Genomic DNA, 8,049 nt, shown 5'->3' on the forward strand with positions numbered 1-8,049 from the left:
CTCGCAGCCCCTCTCCCCTGCACGGCTGCCGGGGCCCGCTGTGCCCGGGACATCCCCTCAGCTCGGGGGCTGCCGGCACCTGCGGGGCTTTGGTGGCCGGTGCTGCCTCCTCGGAAAGGGGACACTGCGACGCGGATCCCCACTAGCAGGAGAAACTGGAGAAAAATAAACACTTCGTCGAAAAGAAAGAGAAAAACCAGCAGCGTGACCTATAAACATCTGCTCCTGTTCCCTGCAGTTATTGCAGAGAGAGAAGCCGGAGATATTTCAGGCGGCTCGTACATCTGGGAAGGGGTTTGGGGTTTGATCACTTCCCCCACCCCCAGTCACTTTCCAGGCTGTAAGAACCGAAGAGCCCCGCAGAAAGGATTAGAGTTAAACCTCTCTGTCATCATCTCGCTCAGTGACCCTAAATGCTCACCCAGAAGGGGTTTGCCGTGGGGAGACCTGCTGCGGGGCCGGCTGGAAAGACTCCCAGCCCCTTTCTAGCCCTGGAGATCCCCACCGTGACAAGGGGACAGGCAGAGAGGCACCGCAGGGCTCCTGTCCGGGGGCTGAGCCTGCTCCTGCCCCCACAGCTGCCACCGCAGCCGGCAATAAAGAAATAAATGCTGGGTGTTCACGATTGCTCTCCGGCTGCCCGGGTTCCCACCAGGATGAGCAGCTCTCCCAATGCAGCCCCCGAGGGGACCCACCCCGCCTCGGGGGAGCTGACCCGGGTCTCCCCGAGGGCCCCCAGCTCAGCCAGGAAGCCCTGGAGAGGTCCTGGATGCTCAGCCCTGAGTTACGGGGGAATTTCTCCGGAGAGAAGGTGCTGCAAAGTCCTGCCCTCCCTTCGGTCAGGGGCAAGCGACCCGCTCCAAGGGAGGATGCGCTGGCACGATGCAGGAAGGTGCGGGAAAGGCAGTGAGGAACAAAACTCAGCTGGTGAACAGCACGGGGAAATCCCGCTGGGAGCACAGGAGAGGAGCGGGATGCGGTTGGTGTAACCTTGGAGACAAGGAGCCCGGAGCGGAGGGAGCGCAGTGCCGGGGCGGGGAGGGGAACAGCGCGCACGGGCTCGGCAGGGAACGGTGGGAGCCCCTTCCCAAAGCCGGACGGAGGCCGGGAATGGAGCCCGTGGGGGGCCTGGAGGGACACAAAGCGGCTCTGGGAGGGGCAGCAGGAGGGTGAGGCAGGTGAGACGGCAGGAGAGAGAAGCGAGGTGGGAGGATAAAGGGAGAGAAGCAGGGAGGAGGTGGTGGTGCAGGAGCAAGAGGAAAGATCAGACAGGAACAGGGAAGAGCACGGATAAAAGCTGTAGCCAGGCTGCTCCGGCTGCCACACCACAGCCAGAACTGTCCATCTCGTGGTGTCCATCTGGATAAACCCTGTCCATCCTCCAGAGGAAGCAATGGCTGCAGTTCCCTTGGAACTTGGACTGGTTCTGCTTCTCTAACTTTCCATCCACCCCACTCCCTCTTTGCTCAAACCTCCAGATTCCCTCCTGCCTGGCCCCCAGCTCGGCACAACCTGGGCACAGCCACGTCCCCTGCTCTTCCCTGGAGGGAGCAGAAGCCCAGGGAGCCCAGCCACTTCCCCCTAGCTGGGCAAGGGACACCTCGGGTAACGCGGGGCATCAAACAGCCGCAATTAGCTCTGATCTTAATTACACACAATACTGATGAGCTCATCAATTTAATCTAATTAGTCTGCAGAGCTCAATTGCCTGTCCCTTTTTCTTAAATAATGCGCTGTATAAGCCTATTATCCCTTTGGATACAACCTGTTCGCTCCCAGGCTCCAGCAGCCGGGCACAGCTGGCCTGGCCTCGTGCTGTGTGACCTGTCACTGCCACCTCTGCATCCCTCCGGTCCCTGAGGAGGGAAAGGCGCTTTCCCGAGGGGGTAAATCCGCCCAGCATCCAGGCTCTGGAAATCCACTGCTCTGGGCAGTGGCTGGCACACCCAGATCCTGGCGAGTGCCTCAGCCTCACCCCCAGAACCTGCCCCAGCCCTGGCCCCGAGCAGGGATCAATGAAATCCCCTAAAAGCTCATAACTCGGAGGTAATTATAAGAAGCATCAATTACCCAGCGATGCAGGTTTCATGAATTCAATTAATTTGCATAGTGATCGATTGAGGCAGGGCCCCCGGGGCCCCGGGGAAGGGAGGACATTGTTCTGCACACCATTGATTCCACAATGTAAAACCAAAGCGCTCTCCCCTCATTCAGAGCTGCTCATTCAGCCATATTAACTTTCAGATCATTTATTTTTGTATGTCTTTCAACTCTGTTTGTTGCTATCACACAAATGCAGAGTATTACATTGTAGAGAATAATTGAATCAATACAGTCATGGTGCTCTGGGTCTCCCAGGCTCGCAGGAGCGCGGGAGCTGGCGGGAGCCCGTGAGCAGCCGGGAAGGGCTCGTTTCAACCTTTCCAGTGATTAAAACGCCCGTCTGGCTCTGGATTAACTTTCTGCGCCGCGTGGCTGTTTTTGTTTCGCCGGGATCGGAGCGGGAGATGCCGGCGCTGGGAGAAATCCGTGGAGAGGCCGCTCCTGCTCCCCGAGCATCCCGAGGCTCCGTGTCAGGGTGCAGCCCCAGCCAAGCCCTCCTTCCCCTCGCTGTCCTTCTCCATTGCAGGCGGCCACACGCAAATCAGGGCCTGGGAGAGAGGAAGAAGCCCCTTGAAATGAAAAGCCACCGCATAAAGGAAGAATCCTTCAGACTGAAATGGCTCTGAAAAGAGACGGGTTTTAATTCCGCCTCCCCTCCCACTGGGATATTAGACAGCTAAATAGCAGCGCGCCTGTTTCCTTCAGATAACCGGCTCCCAATGAGCACCGTAATTGTCCCCGGCCCCTCTCCGGTGCCGCGCGGAGCAGGTCATTTACCGCCTGGCACACGCAGCTAAACACAAATCCATTTTCCAAGGGAAATTTCTATTCTTATCTGCGCTCTGCAAGAGGGTCGCACGCGGCCCCTGTTAATTGAAGCTTTGATGTTTGTTGGAGGAGGGCTCTGATCAGCTCCGCCGAGGGCTGAGCCGCCACCAGGCTCCTGCGCCCACCGCGCCGGGCACTGCTGGGACGGCCACTCTGGGCAGGGAATCCTGATAAAGGGGGAGGCAGCTCGTCCACTGCACCTCGGTGATGAAGCTGAGATGCCCCAGAGCCACCTGCCCCCAGCCCCAGGCCGCTGGCCCAGGCAGACCCGAGTGTCCGCCCAGGGCGCTTCCCGTGATCCCGTGTCTTCTGAGTGCTTTGGCTCGTTTGCTGCAATATCCTCCAGCAAATCAAGCATCCCCTTCTTGGGATGTTTTCAATCTGTTTTATGTTGATTTTAATTAAAGAATTTGAAACTGAACAAACAGTTCGTAGCAGGTGGCCATACGAGTGTGAAATAAGCAAACTGTTCTCTCTGCCACAAACCCCACCAGTAAATTCCTTCAAATTAATCCCAGCCTCTGAGAGGCTGCCGGCTCTGTCTGAAGCAAGCCGGGATCTGCCATTCTCCAAATATTTGCCTTCATCCCAGTGCCAGGAGCTGGGGAGCACGTTGGACTGAAACCACGTCCTCAGCAGGGATGCTGTCCGCCCACCTCCACTCCCTGAGGGCAGGAGGGTGGATTTCCCACTGGGAAAATGCTGCACCACGAGTTTGGGAGTGAGTCCTGGAGCCTGGCTGCACCCTAACGCCACCAGCTCCCCACTCTGTCCCTGGGTCACCCCTGTGATCCCTTTTCCCCCTGCAATGCTCAGAGCGTGTTTAACATCACACCTTTCCCATCTGCCCTTCAGGGTGACCCGCAGCTCCCGGGAGCCCTGTGTGCCCACGCCAGCCGAGTTACCTGGATAATTACAAGATGTTCCACTTCCCTGGGATTACCGACAGTTTTCCTTCCCTTCCCCTCAATAAATATGGATGCACAGCTGCCGCAGAACAGAACCAACAGCAATAAAGAGGGGCAGGCTGCAAGGCACCGCTCCCTCCCTCCGTGTGCTCCCAGCGCTGCCTGGACTCAGGCAGCTTGGACCTGAGGGGGTGGATTGGGATTTTTTTCCCCAAGTGTCCAGCTCAGATGTCTGTGAAGACAAAAGAATCTTAACAAACACCTGGGGAAGAAGATGGGATTTAACAGAAAATGAGGCAGCACAGCTTCTCGTGCAGCCTCGCCCCAGAGCCTGGAAGGAAGCGTCGAGATTAAAGAGTTGAACACTTCCCATGAAGGCACCACGGGAATGCCGCATCCCAATGCTTCCTCCTGGCCTTTAAAGGAAAGGATATGCTCTGCTCCATTTATTAATCTGCTAATCACTAAATTAATTTCCATCTCAGTTACAGCACGCTCAGAGTCTATTAGTAAATCCTGGCCTGGCTGCTTGGCAACTTTTGTTGTAAGATTCCTATTAGATCATGTTTCAAACCGGCGGAGATGGAGCAGTTATTATCTTAATAAGTGCAACATTAAAGGCACTGCAGCGGGGATGGGAGCGCTCCCGCTGCTCGCTGCCCTGCACAGCACACCTGGACGGATCCCAAACCTCCCACCTGTGGAGAGCCCATCCCGTGCCCCGAGCACCCTGGGGCCGGCTCCGTGCCCTGGGGGCCCGCTGCGGGGCACGGCTGCTCTCCTGCTGGGCTCCGTTCCAGAGGCTGAGGCTGTCCTTCTGGGGAGGAGCAGCCAGGAATGTTCTCTCACTCATCTGTGCGCTGATTTTTGCCCTGCCCGTGACCGGGGGACGGGCAGAGGGGCCCTGGGCAGCGCTGTGGGGGCTCAGGGCAGCCCAGGGGCAGGAGGGGCTCCGAGTGCCCCCACACCGGGCAGGAGCCGTGCCAGTTCTGCAGCGTGCCCGCTCCAGCCGCCCCTCTCCCCCCGCACCGCACGCCGGCTCCTCCGGCTCATTGGCGTGAAATTTAATTTGCAGCAATCAGCTGGAGGTGAGGCAGGCGCTGAATTAGCTCGACGTGGTGCTCTCGCCTCCGCACAGGCCCCTCCACGGCTGGCAGGCGGAGGCACGCGGCACCCTGCCTGTCCCCGCAGCATCCCGACAGGATGAGCATCCCGACAGGATGAGGATCCTGACAGGATGAGCATCCCGACAGGATGAGCATCCCGACAGGATGAGGATCCCGACAGGAGGATGATCCCGACAGGAGGAGGATCCCGACAGGATGAGGATCCCGACAGGATGAGCATCCCGACAGGAGGAGGATCCCGACAGGAGGAGGATCCCGACAGGAGGATGATCCCACCAGGGGTCACCCAGCCAGGGCAGAGCTGGGGGCTCGGGACCAGCCCGAGCTGCCGTGCTGCTCCCGCCCGGATCCACGGGAGAGCCGAGGGTGAGTTATGGCGTGGCTGGATGCGCACATATTCTGATAAGGAAGAATAATAACTTGTCAAAGATATATATGATATGTGTTTTCTTTCCAGACAGAATATATATTGGGATAATTCATCAACTCGGCCTGGCACTGGCCAGGAGAGAGAAAGAAGAGAAGAAGAAACTCAATAAAAAGAAGTCAAGGCAGAAAAACCCCTTGGCACTGAGTGCTGTGTCCCTGCAGGATCCCTCTGCTCTGAGCCGTGTCTGGCAGAGACTCCTTGGCTGCTCCACTGGAATCTGGACTGCATCCACAGGGATGGTGAGCCCTGATCTCCACGCTGGGCTGCAGTGAGCACGGCCCCAGCCATGGCTGTGACGGGAGTGAAATGTGAGTGAAACACACACAGGTTTGGGCCAGGGAGAAAACCTGAGCACCAGCAGCCCCAACTCACCCAACTGCTGCCAAACCCTGCCCTGAGCCCCCAGCGCCTCCCTCCTGAGGAGGAGTGTGACACAAACCCCACAGCACCGAGGGATGAAGGCTGCCACATCCCAAACCAGCACACCCAGGGACTGTGGGAAGATGCAGAGGGGTTTGTAAAGTGATTTGTCAACTGACAAGTAGAAATATATTACCAATTTAGGCCTGTGATTTGCCTGCAACTTTTTTATCCTTGAGATGTTGTTGAACAGATTAAAGTGTCAGCTTTGATCCATGCATTTGGATGGAAACATAAATATTGCTGGCTCTTCTCCTCCCGGCCAGCACCTGCCCCAGGTGAGCGTGCCCAGGGGCACGTGCCCACCCACGTCCCCATCCCTCCTCCCCAGCACCCAGGCAAGGCCTGGAGTTACCCTGACATCTCATTTAGCAGGAGTTTGGCTGGACCTGCCCATGTTGTAGAGTTTGTGTAGAGCATGGGCTTGGCTGGAGAGTGCAGGGAGGATTTTGGATGCACCTGGGACAAGGGATGCACATCCCAGGTGCAGGATGAGCACCTGGGACAGTCCCAGCCCAGCCACATCACACATGGCCCAGCCAAGCACCTGCTCCAGGAGCAGAGATCACTGCTCTGGGTGATTTCCTGATGCAGAGATATGCAACATCATTCCATTTCCAGGCAGGGAAACAAATGAGTCTCTGCTTGCTCCCCTCTCCTGTTTTCCCCTCCTTCCCACCCTCATTTGATCCCACTCCATGTGGCAACATCAAACGAGTGTTGAATATTTTAGCTCCTGTAAAATATTTATATTATAACGCACGGAAGGAAATCGGTCGCTTCCAGGCCATGTAAACATATGCCTGGGAACAGCTGGATCCCTGGCAGCGTCAGGAGAGGATGGGACTGCACAGCTGTTGCATTCCCAGGTATTTAAAGCCCCAAGAAGCCGGAGCATCATGTGTGGGGCAGGGCAGAGAGGACCAGGATCTTGGAGCCCACCTCTCTGCCAAGGGCTGCCCAGCACTGACCTTAACACTCACCCAGGCAGCTCCTCTGCCCTGTCCTGGAGAAGGGTGGGCAAAGGGGGTGCTCTGAACCCCCAGGGGAGGGAGGGGAGGGCGAGGGCCTGGCCTTTGCCCAGTGACTGGAGATTAATTGAGGCCTGCCATTAAAATGTCACCGAGAAAATTATTAACTTAAGGTAAACCACTTCCACGCGTCAAAAGCAAAGGCAATCAGTCCCAAGCATGTCCCCCTAGGAAATTATGTGGAGTAATTAATCAAAAAGCTAATGAGAAATGTGTTTTCTTTCCCAGCCTAACACCACATCATATTCTTATTAGCCAAGGTTATTACAATAGTAATCATGCATGCTCCGAGTTCAGATTGGGTTTTTTGCTCCACTGCCACCAATTTAGAAAGCCATTAATGGGAAAGATAAACCCCGATACACAAACCAGCCCTTTGTGTTTGTGTGCCCACGGGTGCTCCTCGCCACGCACGGCCTGTGCCCGCTGTCCCCCGTTCCCTGTCACCCTGTGCCGGGCCACCCCTGCCCACCGTGGTGCCCCAAAGCAGGGCTGAGGCTGCTGGAACCCCCAGCTCCCTGCTCTGCTCTCCCAGCATGGAAATCAACACCCAAACTCCAGCCGATGTTCTCGCCGCACACCCAGGTGGACTAGGGAGACAGGGAACGGTGTGATTTGTGAGCACCCTGTTCTGGCACTGCTCATCCCTTCTCCAAACCTATCCTGCTCGCTCAGATGCCCAGGAGGGCCCAAGTTATTCCATAAATCTGGCTGCAAGCAGGTAATCTGCTGCTGCAGGGGGTTCCCCTGGGCCCAGCTCGGAGCGCAGCCACCTGCCAATCTCAGCAGCCCTGAAATGCACCGTCAGCAGCCAGCACAGGGAAACCAGCCCTGCTTGAGATTCAGCATTAAATAATTCAGCCCCCACAGAGAGACGGGGGAGAAGAATGAGCCTGACAAAAAAATATAAAGATTTCCTATGCCCCGTTAAAAATGCATTGACCTGATTAGCTCACTGGCAGGATGCTGAGCCACGCCAGAGCCGAGCAGGGAATCCCAGGCTGCGGCAACAGTGGCACAGAGGGGACCTTGGCAGGCAAATTCCACCCTACAGAGTGCAGCAGCACCTCCTCTGCTTTGTTTTTGTCTGTGTTTTCTCGCTAAATCTCTTTTCCTTGCCTGCACACGTGTGACACATGGGAGATGTTGCTGCAGGAGGGCCTTTGCAGAACCACAGAATCATTTAGGTTGGAAATGACACC

Source organism: Parus major, chromosome 24 (genome assembly GCF_001522545.3).
Source record: "Parus major isolate Abel chromosome 24, Parus_major1.1, whole genome shotgun sequence".
Taxonomy (NCBI): Eukaryota; Metazoa; Chordata; class Aves; order Passeriformes; family Paridae; genus Parus; species Parus major.